Source organism: Aotus nancymaae, unplaced genomic scaffold (genome assembly GCF_030222135.1).
Source record: "Aotus nancymaae isolate 86718 unplaced genomic scaffold, 86718_ANA_hifiasm-v0.15.2.pri h1tg000010l, whole genome shotgun sequence".
NCBI lineage: Eukaryota > Metazoa > Chordata > Mammalia > Primates > Aotidae > Aotus > Aotus nancymaae.
This window is the reverse complement of record NW_026988421.1, coordinates 75,621,126-75,634,782: the sequence shown is the minus strand read 5'-3', so window position 1 is coordinate 75,634,782 and position 13,657 is coordinate 75,621,126.

Genomic DNA, 13,657 nt, shown 5'->3' with positions numbered 1-13,657 from the left:
ATGATTTGAAAATGCCAGTGTCCTCACTATCTAATTAGTATGGGGCAAAACAAAGTTTTAAAAATTTTGGGTTTTTTTTTTTTGTTTTTTTGTTTTGTTTTGTTTTTTGATACAGAGTCTCACTCTGTCACCAGGCGCCAGGCTGGAGTGCAGTGGTGCGATCTCGGCTCACTGCAACCTCCACCTCCCTGGTTCAAGCAATTCTCCTGCCTCAGCCTCCGAAGTAGCTGGGACTACAGGTGCACACCACCACGCTCAGCTAATTTTTTTGTATTTTTAGTAGAGACAGGGTTTCACCATGTTGGCCAGGATGGTCTCGATCTCTTGACCTCATGATCCACCCGCCTTGGCCTCCCAAAGTGCTGGGATTACAGGCATGAGCCACCGCTCCCGGCCTAAAAATGTTTAAATGGGAAAATGCCGTGAGTATACTGACAACTGCAAGACTCTCTGCACACATGTAACAACTCTGCCAAACTCTGGCCATGGCTTCTAGCAGCATAAGGTCATATCCCTAGGATGATTCTAGACTTCCATTAAAAAGCTCAATGTTGGTCTGGTTCAGTGGCTCATGCCTGTAATCCCAGCACTTTGGAAGGCCGAGACGGACGGATTACCAGGTCAAGAGATCGAGACCATCCTGGTCATGATGAAACCCTGTCTCTACTAAAAATACAGAAATTAGCTGGGTGTGGTGGCACGCATCTGTAGTCCCAGCTACTCGGGAGGCTTTTACCTAATACAGTACATAAGAAGAGGAAGAAACACATTATTGAATGTACACATCTGCTCATTAGCTGATGAATGACCCTTTCAACAAGTGCTTCTGGCACTGTCCTCTGGCCAGCAGTCCAGTTTTGGCTATAGCATACCTTCTTTGTGCAGTGCACCTTTATGAATTGCTTAAACATTTGATGGCATTTTGTCCCTGTTTTATAAAAATGAAGGAAAGATGGAAAAAAATGAAAGTGTAGACATGAAGTGTAATTTCATAAATTTAAAGCAATAAAGATGGAAATTGTTAGGCATGCCGAAAGTAATAAATCTTATTCCAGAATCAGACACTTATTGGGCTTGAACGGCTTGAACCAGTTGATGGTCTGGTTGTGAAGGAAAAGAATAAAATTAAGGAATAGAGGCAAAGATGCTGTATCTTTTGAGAGAAGTAACTGGGGATTACAGAAGATATTTATTTTTTCTCTCCAAGATGGAACCACCTCTAAACACATTTAAAACATGTAGGTCTGTTGCAGGCTTTCCTCACATTATTTTCTTCAGGCACACCTTTTGCATGTCCAATTCAAAAGGTTACTTTTAATGTTTCCCCTGTCCAGTTCCTCATGCATGTCCCCTGATTTCTACTTGTAGTCAATCAAGATGCTCACACAATCTTCAGGCTAAGTAAGGTAAGTAGGAAGGACAATAACAAGAAATAGTCAAATTTCAGTTGATTCCTCAAACAGGCCTTTAAGATTCAAAAGGGAAGGCCGGATGTGGTGGCTCACATCTATAATCCCAGCACTTTGGGAGGCCGAAGTGGGCAGATCAAAAGGTCAGGAGTTGGATACCAGCCTGGCCAATATGGTGAAACCCTGTTTCTACGAAAAATACAAAAATTAGATGGGTGTGGTGGCGCACACCTGTAGTCCCAGTTACTGAGGAGGCTGAGGCGGAAGAAATCACTTGAACCTGGGAGGCAGAGGTTGCAGTGAGCCAAGATTGTGCCACTGCACTCCAGCCTAGGTGACAGAGTGAGACTCCATCTCAAAAACAATAAAAACAACAACAATAACAAAATTCAAAAGGGTAAACCTGAGGCATAAGGCATCACAACAAGACTGGAAAAAAAGTAGAGGAAGTAGGAGGCCACCCCTCCCGTGCCACTTGGAAGCAGAGAGAAAGGGCACCTGAGACTGGAGAGGCGGGGGCTTGTTGGGGGTCTTGCATGGGAGTCTGCATGTGACCCAGGCAGGTAATGGCGGCTGTTGGTCTTTGACTTGACTATTCATGATTGTGTACTTTAAATTTATTTTTGTTTAAAAAATGGCTTTGCTTACTTGAGGCAACACTAAGATGCTCAAAACAAACATTATCAGTATTTTTTTTCACATCTTACCACTATGAACATTACCACTCTGATGACCATTTGCCTGCCCTATAACCCACCTCCTCAGACTCTGCAGATGGAAGGGCACAGCCTGTGTCACCCACACTCTGGGTATTAGTGATCGGGGTCAGAGCTGGGCACAAGACCCAGCTTTGCTCAACTTGAAATTTACAGTGAGACTCAGAGACTCTACTAGCTGAGTGCCAAGACTGAGAGCAGGCAGTCATGGAGAGCTGGACAGCTATGTGCGTGGAGAAAGAGAAAGCTGGGTGGGCAGAAGACTAAAGCAGGGGTGCTGGGAGACGAAGGGCTGCGAGAGGAGTGGGATATGCCTCTGCAGCATGGAGAGACAGAAAAGGGAGTCTAGTTTTCCTTTTCAGACTTTTCCATTTCTAGTCCCTTCCTGAAGAAGGCGCGCATCTGACAATGCTTTACCCTGAAAAGTGAAGATACTAGGATACTTATATTCTCACACCAGCCCCACTTTTGAAAATTAGTTCAATTGTTTTGTTTCACTTTGAACTCATTTTAGATTTACTGGAGAGCTAGAAAGATGACACAGAGTGTTCTTGTAAACACTTCATCCAGCTTCCCTAAATATTGACGTCTTACACAACCATGATACGTTAGTCAAAGTTAAGAAATGAACGTTGGTGAAATCTATTACTGTATTACTAGGGTAATCAACTCGTCCAGGTTTTCCTGGGACTTCCTTTTTTATTTTTAGCACTGAAAACCTTGCATCCTAGGAAAGCCTTCAGTTCCAGACAAACTGGGCTGTTTTGATTTTAAAACTGAGGGCCAGGCATGGTGGTGCAAGCCTGTAGTCCTGACTTGGGAGGCTGAGGCATGAGAACTGTTTGAACCTGGGAGCCAGGGGTTGCAGTGAACTGAGACCATGCGACTGCCCTTCAGCCTGGGCGACACAGCAAGATTCTCTTTCAAAAAACAAAAACAAAAACAAAAACAAAATCTTCCAAAACTGAAAGTTCCATGCCCCAGGATCCCTCAGTTCCCAGCAAACCAGGACAGTTAGTCACCCGTTACAGACTTCATTTGGATTTCCCCAGTTGTCAGGTCTCAGGTCTCCTCCAACCTATGGCTGTTTTCAGACTTTCCTTGGGTTGCGTGATCTTGGCACTTTTTAAAATTAATTTATTTATTTGAGACAGAGTGTTGCTCTGTTGCCCAGGCTGGAGTGCAGTGGTGCAATCTCTGCTCACTGCAACCTTCGCCTCCCAGGTTCAAGCGATTCTCCTGACTTCGCCTCCTGAGTAGCTGGGACTACAGGCATGCGCCACCATGCTCAGCTAAATTTTGTATTTTTAGTAGAGATGGGATTTCACCATTTTGGCCAGGCTGGTCTCGAACTCTTGACCTCAGGTGATCTTGGCCTCCCAAAGTGTTGGGATTACAGGCATGAGCCACCATGCCCGGCTGATATTGGCACTTTTTAGAATGTACTGGTCTAATCAGGTCCCCTTAATCTCCTCCAATCTATGACTGTTTTCAGACTTTCTTTGATTTGCACAATTTTGGCACTTTTTAGAGTGTACTGGTCAATTAATTTGTAGAATGACCTCGAATTCAAATTCATCTGACATTCTCTCATGATGAATCTGCAGTTATGAATACCTGAGAGGTGAAGTATCCTTCCCATCTTATCAGAGGGTACATGATATCAACATGACTTATTATGTGTGATGTTAACCTTGATCATTCGATTAAGGTGATATCTCCCAGTTTCCTTTAATTTTCCTTTTCCATATCCTAGCCTTTACAAGGAAGTCACGAAGTCCAGCCCATACTCAAAAGAAAGGAAACTAAGTTCCAATCTCCTGAAGGGAAGATTACCAAAAAATTTCTGGACATATATTAAAACCATCAGGGTAACTAATAAATATCTTGGTAGAGACACTTTGAGGCTATTCAAATATCTTATTTCTTCTGAAAGTTTTTCCCACTAATTTTTAGCATTCATCAGTGATCTTTCCTGTAGCAATTGTTACTGGGGTGTGTCCTGGTAGTGAATTTCTATACTTAGCTAGCAGATGATCCTTCTGTGAGTGATTGTCTGGAATATAGATGGTGCTCAGACAATTAAATTACTGCCTTTCTCCCCAGGGCTGCAATGTAGAACAGAAGCATCCCATCTGGAGCACTGGTGACTGAGGATTCTGTAAGAAGGCGGTTTGGGACCTTTAATGCTATTACCCACAATTCCTCCATTGCCATGGCAGAGAACCCACACTCATATGGGACCACTTCCTTTTTGTTCTTTTCCTTCTTTCTATTAACCTTCTCCCCAAACACCACCCACAGGCTGCCAGAGTTCCAAACTATCTTACCCAAACACAACACTCACCATGGCCCTCCCTTGTGGCCATTCATTGCAAATAGAATTAAATTTTCCCTTTTAACAAGACCCTTCTGATATTGGCTCATACTTCTTGCTCCAGTCTCATCTCCCACCATCTTTCTCTTTATGTCTAAAATTGGAGCCACACTGTGCATTTTTTCTTCTTTAAAGAACTCCCGCTACTCCAGGCCTCTGTGGCTGTGCATAGCATGCCCTCTCCAGCTAGAATGTCTTTTCACTTCTTTCTTCCCATGGACTTTTTCCTACTTATGCTTAACAGCATACCTAGGATGCTATCATCTCTGTGAAATCTTTCCTCCGTCTCTCAAAATCTAACCTCTGTGTTCCCACAACATCTTTCACCTATTATAAGGACCTCTGTTGTGGAACACACTATATTGTTTTGAAACTTTTCTGTGTCTATTTCTGCCTTTTTTGCTGGAGTGGGAGCTCTTCAAAAGCAGGCATTGCTGGCTGGGCGTGGTGGCTCATGCCTGTAATCCCAGCACTTTGGGAGGCCGAGGTGGGTGGATCACCAGGTCAGGAGTTTGAGACCAGCCTGACCAACATAGTGAAACCCTGTCTTTACTAAAAATACAAAAATTAGCCGGGTGTGGTGGTGCACGCCTATAATCCCAGCTACTTGAGAGGCTGAGGCAGGAGCTATGATTGCACCAATGCACTTCAGCTTCAGTGACAGAGCAAGACCCCATCTCTAAAAAAATAAATAAATAAAGTAAATAAAAACGGCAAACTATTTAAATAGATATTTCTCCAAAAAGATATAGAAATGGCCAATAAGCACACCGAAAGATGCTTAGCCTCATTAATCATTAGGGAAAGGCAAAAAATGAGAAGCCAGTTCAGAAACCCACTACAATGGCTATAATATAAAAGAACAATAAAAATTGTTGCCAAGGATGTGGAGAAATTGAAATCCTCATCTGTTGCTGGCAGAAATGTAAAGTGGTGCAGCCACATTGGAAAACAGTCTGAAGATTTCTCAAAAAGTTAAATGTGGGCCGCGCACGGTGGCTCATGCCGGTAATCCCAGCACTTTGGAAAGCTGACAGGTGGATCACTTGAGGTCAGGAGTTCGAGACCAGCCTGGCCAACATGGTGAAACCCTGTTTCTACTAAAAACATAAAAATTAGCAGAGCGTGGAGGTGGGCGCCTGTAATCCCAACTACTTGGGAGGCTGAGGCAGGAGAATCACTTGAACCCGGGAGGTGGAGGTTGCAGTGAGCCGAGGTCGTGCCACTGCACTCCAGCCTGGGTGACAGAGAAAGAATACGCCTCAAAAGAAAAAAAAGTTAAGTGTGAAGTTACATGATTAAATTGCCTTCCTAGGCATATTTCTAAAAGATAAAAATATATGTTTACACAAAACTTTGTACGTAAGTGTTCACAGCAGCAGTGTTCATAAGGGCCCCAAACTATAAACAAACCAAATTTCTATTAATTGAATAAACAAACAAAATGTGTTATATCTGTACAATGGGATATTATTTGGCAGAAAAAAGAATGAAGTAGATACCTGCTACAACATGAATGAACCTTGAAAACATTATGCTAAGTGAAAAAGGACAGTCACAAAAGACCATATTTGTATGAAATATCTAGAATATGCAAATCCATTGAAACAGAAAGTGGATTAGTGTTTCCTAGGGATTGAGGAAGTGTGGAATGGGGAGTGACTGCTAATGGGTATGGAATTTCTTTTTTTGGGGTAATGAAAATATTTTAATATTAGATAGTGGTGATAGTTCCACGATTCTGTGAAAACCACTGAATTATACACTTTAAAAAGATAAACTCCCCAATCTCCCCACCCCCTGCTATCCCTCCTCTAGCCCCCCCATCCCCCAACAGACCCCAGTGTGTGATGTTCCCCTCCCTGTGTCCATGTGTTCTCACTGCTCAACACCCACTTATGAGTGAGAACATGAGGTGTTTGATTTTCTGTTCTTGTGTCAGTTTGCTGAGAATGATGGTTTCCAGATTCATCCATGTCCCTGCAAAGGACATGAATTCATCCTTTTTTATGGCTACATAGTATTCCATGGTGAATATGTGCCACATTTTCTTTATCCAGTCTATCCTTGATGGGCATTTGGGCTGGTTCCAAGTCTATGCTATTGTAAACAGTGCCACAATGAACATATGTATGCAAGTGTCTTTATAATAGAATGATTTATAATCCTTTGGGTATATGCTCAGTAATGGGATTGCTGGGTCAAATGGTATTTCTATTTCTAGATCCTTGAGGAATTGCCACACTGTCTTCCACAATGGTTGCATTAGGAGAGTACCTAATGTAGGTGATGGGGGGATGGAGGCAGCAAACCACCATGGCATGTGTGTACCTACGTAATAACCCTGCAAGATCTGCACATGTACCCCAGAACTTAAAATATAACAAAAAAATGAAAAAAGATTAAAAACAAACAAAAAAAAAAATAAAAATAAAAGGATGAACTGTGTGTGTATGTGTGTGTGTATACATAGATACGCAGTCATGTGCTGCATAATGACACTTTGATCAACAATGAACTGCAAATATATGGTAGCCCCATAAGATTATAATGGAGCTGGAAAATTTCTATTGCCTAGTGATGTCTTAATGATCCCGATTCTGTGTAGGACTAGGCTAATGTGTGTCTCTGTGTCTTAGTTTTTAATAAAAAAGTTTAAGTAAAAATAATTTTAAATAGAAAACTTATAGAATAAGGATATAAAGAAAATATGTTTGTACAGCTGTACAATATGTTTGTGCTTGAAGCTAAGTGTTATTGTAACAGTGAAACAGTTAAACAATTAAAAAGTTTGTAAAACACAGGCCAGATGCTTCAGCTCATTCCTGTAATCCCAGTACTTTTGGAGGCCGAGCTGGAGATCACCTGAGATCAGGAGTTCCAGACCAGCCTGGCCAACATGGTGGAATCCTGTCTCTACTAAAAATACAAAAAAATTAGCCAGGCATGGTGGAGGGTGCCTGTAATCCCAGCTACTCAGGAGGCTGAGGCAGGAGAATTGCTTGAACCCAGGAGGAAGAGGTTGCAGTGAGCTGAGATTGTGCCACTGCACTCCAGCCTGGGCAACAGAGCGAGACTCCATCTAAAAAAAAAAAAAAAAAAGAAAAAAGTTTATAAAGTACAAAAATATATTGCAAGCTAATGTTAGTTTACTATTGAAGAGAAAAAATTTAAAAATAATTGTAGTGTAGCCTAAGTATACAGTATTTGTTAAGTTTATAGTAGAGTCTAATAATATCTCAGGCCTTTACATTCACTCACCAATCACTCACTGACTCACCCAGAGCAACTTTTACTCCTGTAAGCTCCATTCATGGTAACTGCCCTATACAGGTGTGCCATTTTAATCTTTTATACTGTATTTTTTACTGTTCCCTTTCTATGCTTGGATTGAAATACTTACCATTGTGTTACAATTGCCTACAGTATTCTAACATGCTGTGCAGGTTTTTAGCCTAGGAGCAATAGGTTATACCATATAGCCTAGGTGCGTAGTAGGTCATATCATTTAGTGTGAGCACACTCTATGACGTCCACACAATGACAAAATGGCCTAATGATGCATGTCTCAGAATATATCTCCATAGTTGAGCGATGCATGACTGAATATATGTGTATGTGTGTATACATAGAATATATATGTGTGTGTGCATATATATATGTATACACACAGGTAGGGGTAGGCTATATTTAAGTATGCCAACAATAATTGAAACAGTGAGAAATAAATTTCTTCCAATTTCAAAAAAAAATGAGAGTATGCAAGTATTTATATTAATGCTATATTTTTGAGAGTTTATTTAATCAAGTAGTTTTGTGCTTTTTGAGAGCATGTTTCTTTAGTCAAAGACTTAAATGTTTTAGGAGATAAAGAGCTTCTTTCACCACATGTGAAAACTTGGAGAAACTGCAGAAGAAATCAAAGTAAAGTACTAGAGAGAAGATAAAATAGATGCAGGCACTTGAATGAAATGCTGGAATCATGAAGATGGGCAGAACGTACTGAATGAAGAGACGAATAAGGAGTCCCTTAATACCAGTCAAATGAAAGTCCTGGATGTAAAATTATCAGCAGGCTGGAATGAGCAGAAAAGAACAAGGGAACTATGTGTTCAATCCAGAGACCTGCAATGCAAGTTACTGGAGATAACAGCCAAACATATCCAGTACCTGTAGAACGCCTGTGGAACTCTCTTTTTGGTAACTACTGAGATCGGTTGGAGCTGCATCAGTTTCGCAAGGTACGACTAGTCAAATAATGAAAAGCATGAAGGGAAAATATTCAATGTGTTAATTATTTCTCTCCCTCCCCGACATGTGTATATGTAGAATATATATGTGTATATATATGAGGGTAGGGGTAGGCTATATTTAAGTATGCCAACAATAATCGAAACTTAGTGAGAAATAAACTTCCTCCAATTTGGAAAAAAAATGAGAGTACACAAGTATTTTCCTAGCTTGATATTCTAGAGTTAATGTGTTGTGACCTTTAAGTTTCCCACGCAACAGAAGCCACTTCAGACCAAACCATTGTTAATGCGTTTGTTCTCTACTGCCAGTGACCAGAGGGCTGTCCCTGGCTTCCATTGGGGAAGAGGTGAATGAAGAGCCAAGGGCAATGCTGCAGTACTAGTAGAAGCGACTAATGGTTTCTGAAAAGTCAGTGAACTGGACTTCTGTGTATCTTCATGTTTTCTTTTAGGCAACTGGACAGTAAATCTTCCTCTCAAAGCTTTGGCAGCTGTGAGGATGGTTCTTCTTGCTGTCTTCTGTGCTGCTGCAGTCCACTTCTGGGATGAGGCAGAGCTTGGTGAATCATCTGTTATTGTTCCTGTTCCTCTTTCTTCTCCTCTTTCTAGTTTTCTCCTCCTGGTGGCCTTCTGGGCAATGTGTGCTATGGGGAAGAAAGCAGCCCGGCGGCCCTGACAGAAGTCTGAATCGCACGTATTCCAAGGCTCAGGGACTCTGTGCAGGGCCAGTGTTGAGTGACAATCTTGAGACAATAGTATTACAATCCTCAGATGGTCTGTGCCTAGTGCCTAAGAAAAGGGGGTGTCATCTGAAACTCTGAGACAAACGAAAGAGCCATAAAAAAAGGCACTCACAACCCCTATCTCTCACTGTATAAAAATCAACTCAAAATGGATTAAAGACTTAAACCTAAGACCTGAAACTAAATCTACTAGAAGAAAACAGAGGAAAAGCTTAACGACATTGATCTGGGCAATAATTACTTGCTTATGACACCCAAAACACAGGTAACAAAAGTCAAAATAGACAAATAGGATTACATCAAACTAAAAAACTTCTGCACAGCCAAAGACACAATCAATAGAGTGAAGAGACAACCTATGGCATGGGAGGAAATATTTGCAAACCACACATCTGATAAGGAGTTAATGTCCAAATATATAAAGAACTCAAACAATAGCAAGACCACAAATAACATGATTAATAAATGAACAAAAGACCTGAATAGACATTTTTCAAAAGAAGATATACAAATGGCCAAATTTGTATGTAAAAATGTATGAAAAAATTCTCAACATCATGAATTATTGGAGAAATGCAAATTCAAGCCACAGTGAGACATTACTTCACATATTTTTAGAAGGGCTTTAATCAAAACGACAAAAGATAACCAGTGTTGTTTAGGATGTGCAGAAAAGGGAACTCCTGCACATTGTTGGTGAGAATGTAGATTAGTAAAGGTTTTATGGAAAACAGCAGGGGTCCCTCAACAAATTAAAAATAGAATTACCATAATCCAGCAATTTCACTTCTGGGTATACATCCAAAGGAAATGAAGTCATTATATCAAAGAGATATCTGCATTCCAGTGTGTATTGCAGCACTATTCACAATAGCCAAGATACAGAATCACGCTAACTGTTCATCAATGGATGAATGGATAAAGAAAATGTGTCATATGTACACAGTGGAATACTAGTCAGCCATAAAAAGGATGAAATCCTGTCATTTCTAGCAAAAAAGGTTGGAACTGGAGGTCATTATGTTAAATGAAGTAAGTCAGGCACAGAAAGACAAATCCTGCATTTCACTTATATGTGAAATCTAAAAAAGGAGAGGGAGAATATTAAGATATTGGTCAAAGGGTACAAAATTTTAGTGAGATGGGAAGTATACATTCAGGAGATCTTTTGTACAATGTGGTGATTATAGTTACTAACAATGCATTGTACACTTGAAAATTGCTAAGAGAGATTTTAAGTGTTCTCACCACAAAAATGGTAAGTACATGAGATAATGGCATATTGTAATTGAAGCTTTCCACAATGTACATATATTTCAAAACAAGCTGTGTATGATAAGTATATACAACTTTCATCTGTCAATTAAAACAAACACACACACACACAGAGAAAAAGAAAAAGAAAAGGCACTCACAGTGACGTACCTTGGCCAAGGAAGAGAATGCCCAAAACTGGTGTGTCGAAGACAGTTTGCCTTCAGAGCAAAGAATAGGAATGAATAACGGGCTGTGCATGGTGACTCATGCCTGGAGTCGCAGCACTTTGGGAGGCTGAGGCAGGAAGATTGCTTCAGGCCGGGAGTTGGAGTAATGAAGAATGGAAGAGCAGCAGGTGTGCAATGGAGTGGGAAAAGAAGCTGCAGCTTCAGCAGGAATGGTGAGGTCCACTTCAGGGCCACAGGCCCAGGGCTACCCAAACAGAGAGGCGTGGTTAGGGATAGGGAAGGCAAGGAGTGCAGGCTAGCCATGAGCACACGGGATGGCTGACACTGAGGGGCAGGGTTTTGATTGATGGGGATTGTGGGGATTTCATAGCTAGGGCTAAAGTCAGAGACTGTTGTCACTGTGACCCACATTCATGATGGCGCTTTGCAGTCTGGCCTTGGGAACAGGCACCGTTTCTGGCCCTGTTGGGTACTGCTCCCTCTAATTTCTTAGATGTCCTATCCCCCAAGCCTCACAGTTTCCTCACACACACGCATGCACCGGTCAGAACTCTGCTGAATACTTGTGGGATCCTCTGCACCTCTCCAGTGCTCTCTCCTGGGCACCTCTGTCCTCATCAGCACTGGATCTTGTGGACTCCAGCCCCCTGGGCTCTTCCTTCTGCGCCACAGCCTTGAGCTCTCTCAAGTCGGGATGGGCAACTTGTAGATTTCCCATCTCTTGGGGATCTTGGTCTTTTACAGCCAGATGCCAGTGCCTTGAAAACCTTTGATTTATATGTTATCTGGATTTTTGGCTGTTTTAGGCAGGAGAGTAAATTCATTTCCTGTCATGCAATCTTTTCCAGAAGCAGAAGAAAGCTTTTGTTTTTGACATGGAGTCTTTCTCTGTCTCCCAGGTCGGAGTGCAGTGGCACGATCTCAGCTCACCGCAACCTCCGCCTCCCAAGATCAAGCAACTCTCCTGCTTCAGCCTCCCATGTAGCTGGGATACAGGCACCTGCCACCTCGCCTGGCTAATTTTTGTATTTTTAGTAGAGATAGGGTTTCCCCATCTTGGCCTGACTGATCTCGACCTCCTGACCTTAGGTGATCCGCCCACCTCGGCCTCCCAAAGTGCTAGGATTACAGGTGTGAGCCACTGCGCCTGGCCAAGAAACCATTTTTGAACTTGAACAAAGTCTACCCCAGTGTGTGCTGCACCCATATCACTCCTCCAAGCGCACTGGCATGCACAGATGCTCTTAGCTAACATCTGTCCATCAAATCTCAGTTCACATGTCACCTCTTCAGCCTGCTCCTGGCCCCCTGAATTTGAGTTTTGCCATCTGCTGCTGTGCCAAGCTCCGTGGGACCCCTGTGTTGTGCTCACTGGACTTGTCCGCATCTCCCTGGGCCTAAGCCTCTGCACTCATCACTCGTCTCCTGCTTAGCACAGGTAGGGGCCGGGTGTGGACTCTGCAAACATCAGTCCAATGTGTGAATGAATGAAGGAAAGAAAAGCCACAGCTTCTCGCTCAGCTGAGCCTTTTGCGGACTGGGTGGGAGGCAGTTTTGGGAAAAAAATGAGCTGTTTTAGGTCTGGCCATGTTTTCCTGGAAGAAATTCCTTCTGGGAGCCACAGTTTCTGGGCTGGCTGTCTAAGTTCAGGGAGTTGTGCCTGTGAAAACAGAGTGATGTTTTATAGAGAAGATTTTGCCTTTTCCTTTGCTGGCATGTTTTCGCATGATAAAGGCATGGCCCAGTGAGGGGTCAGAATTGTAGCTCCTGAAGAAAGATCTGCCTTCTTGGCCGTCTTCTTTGTAGGAGACAGGGTCTTAAAAGCAGATTGGTGAGTGTTCAGTATGGTAGCTGATGTCCAGGAAATGTTGGGAAATGCATTACTGATGACAACAAAGCCAGGCTCCCCAGGGAGGAGCGCTTGTGCAGAGTGATGTGAACTGGAGAAAATAAAGAGGAGAAAGAGGAGGATTGTTTTCAGGCAGGGCAGTGTAATCTGACACTATTTGTGACATAGAGGAAAGAATGTGGCTTTGCATCAGACAAAGCTGGCTGTAAACATAAGACCACTTGGGCTAATTGCTTCCTCTCTTGGAGCCTTGGCTTTGCCATCTGCTAAATAGGTTGTCTAGACAAAGGAGATGATGAATGGGAAGCACCAGCTCAACGCAGTGTGGGCTCCGTTCCTCTCCCTGCCTCTTACCCTCTCCCTCTCCCTCACAGAAGACGAGACAAGAGGGGCACCAGGCATGTCTGTTTCCAGAGAAAATCCTGTCTACCAGCCTATCTGGAACTTCAGGGAGTGGATGACACTCTGAGGACTCCCTGTAACTCACTGGTTGAGAAGACTCAGCCCAGAGGGGTGTGAACATGAGCCGTTTTGTTTCCCCCACTACTCTTCTTTTATCTATACTCTGTTGAATCTCCTTCCCATCCCTCACAGCATCCTGGTAAGATTCTGTAACTTTCAGGTATCTCTTGGATATTAAACCTTAATTTAAAATTATATTTTCAATCTCAATCTTGATTTAAATCTTATCTCCTTGGAATATAGAACATGTTTTCGGCAGGAGCCCTGAGGACTGATTTTCAGGCAAAGGGAAGAATGTCACCTCACTGTACGTTTAGCCCCTTTATAGTCAAGGTTAGGGTGGGCTCCTGGGAGGCAGTCAGAGGCACCGCACTTCTTCTGTGTCCCTCAGCTGCTGGTGGCT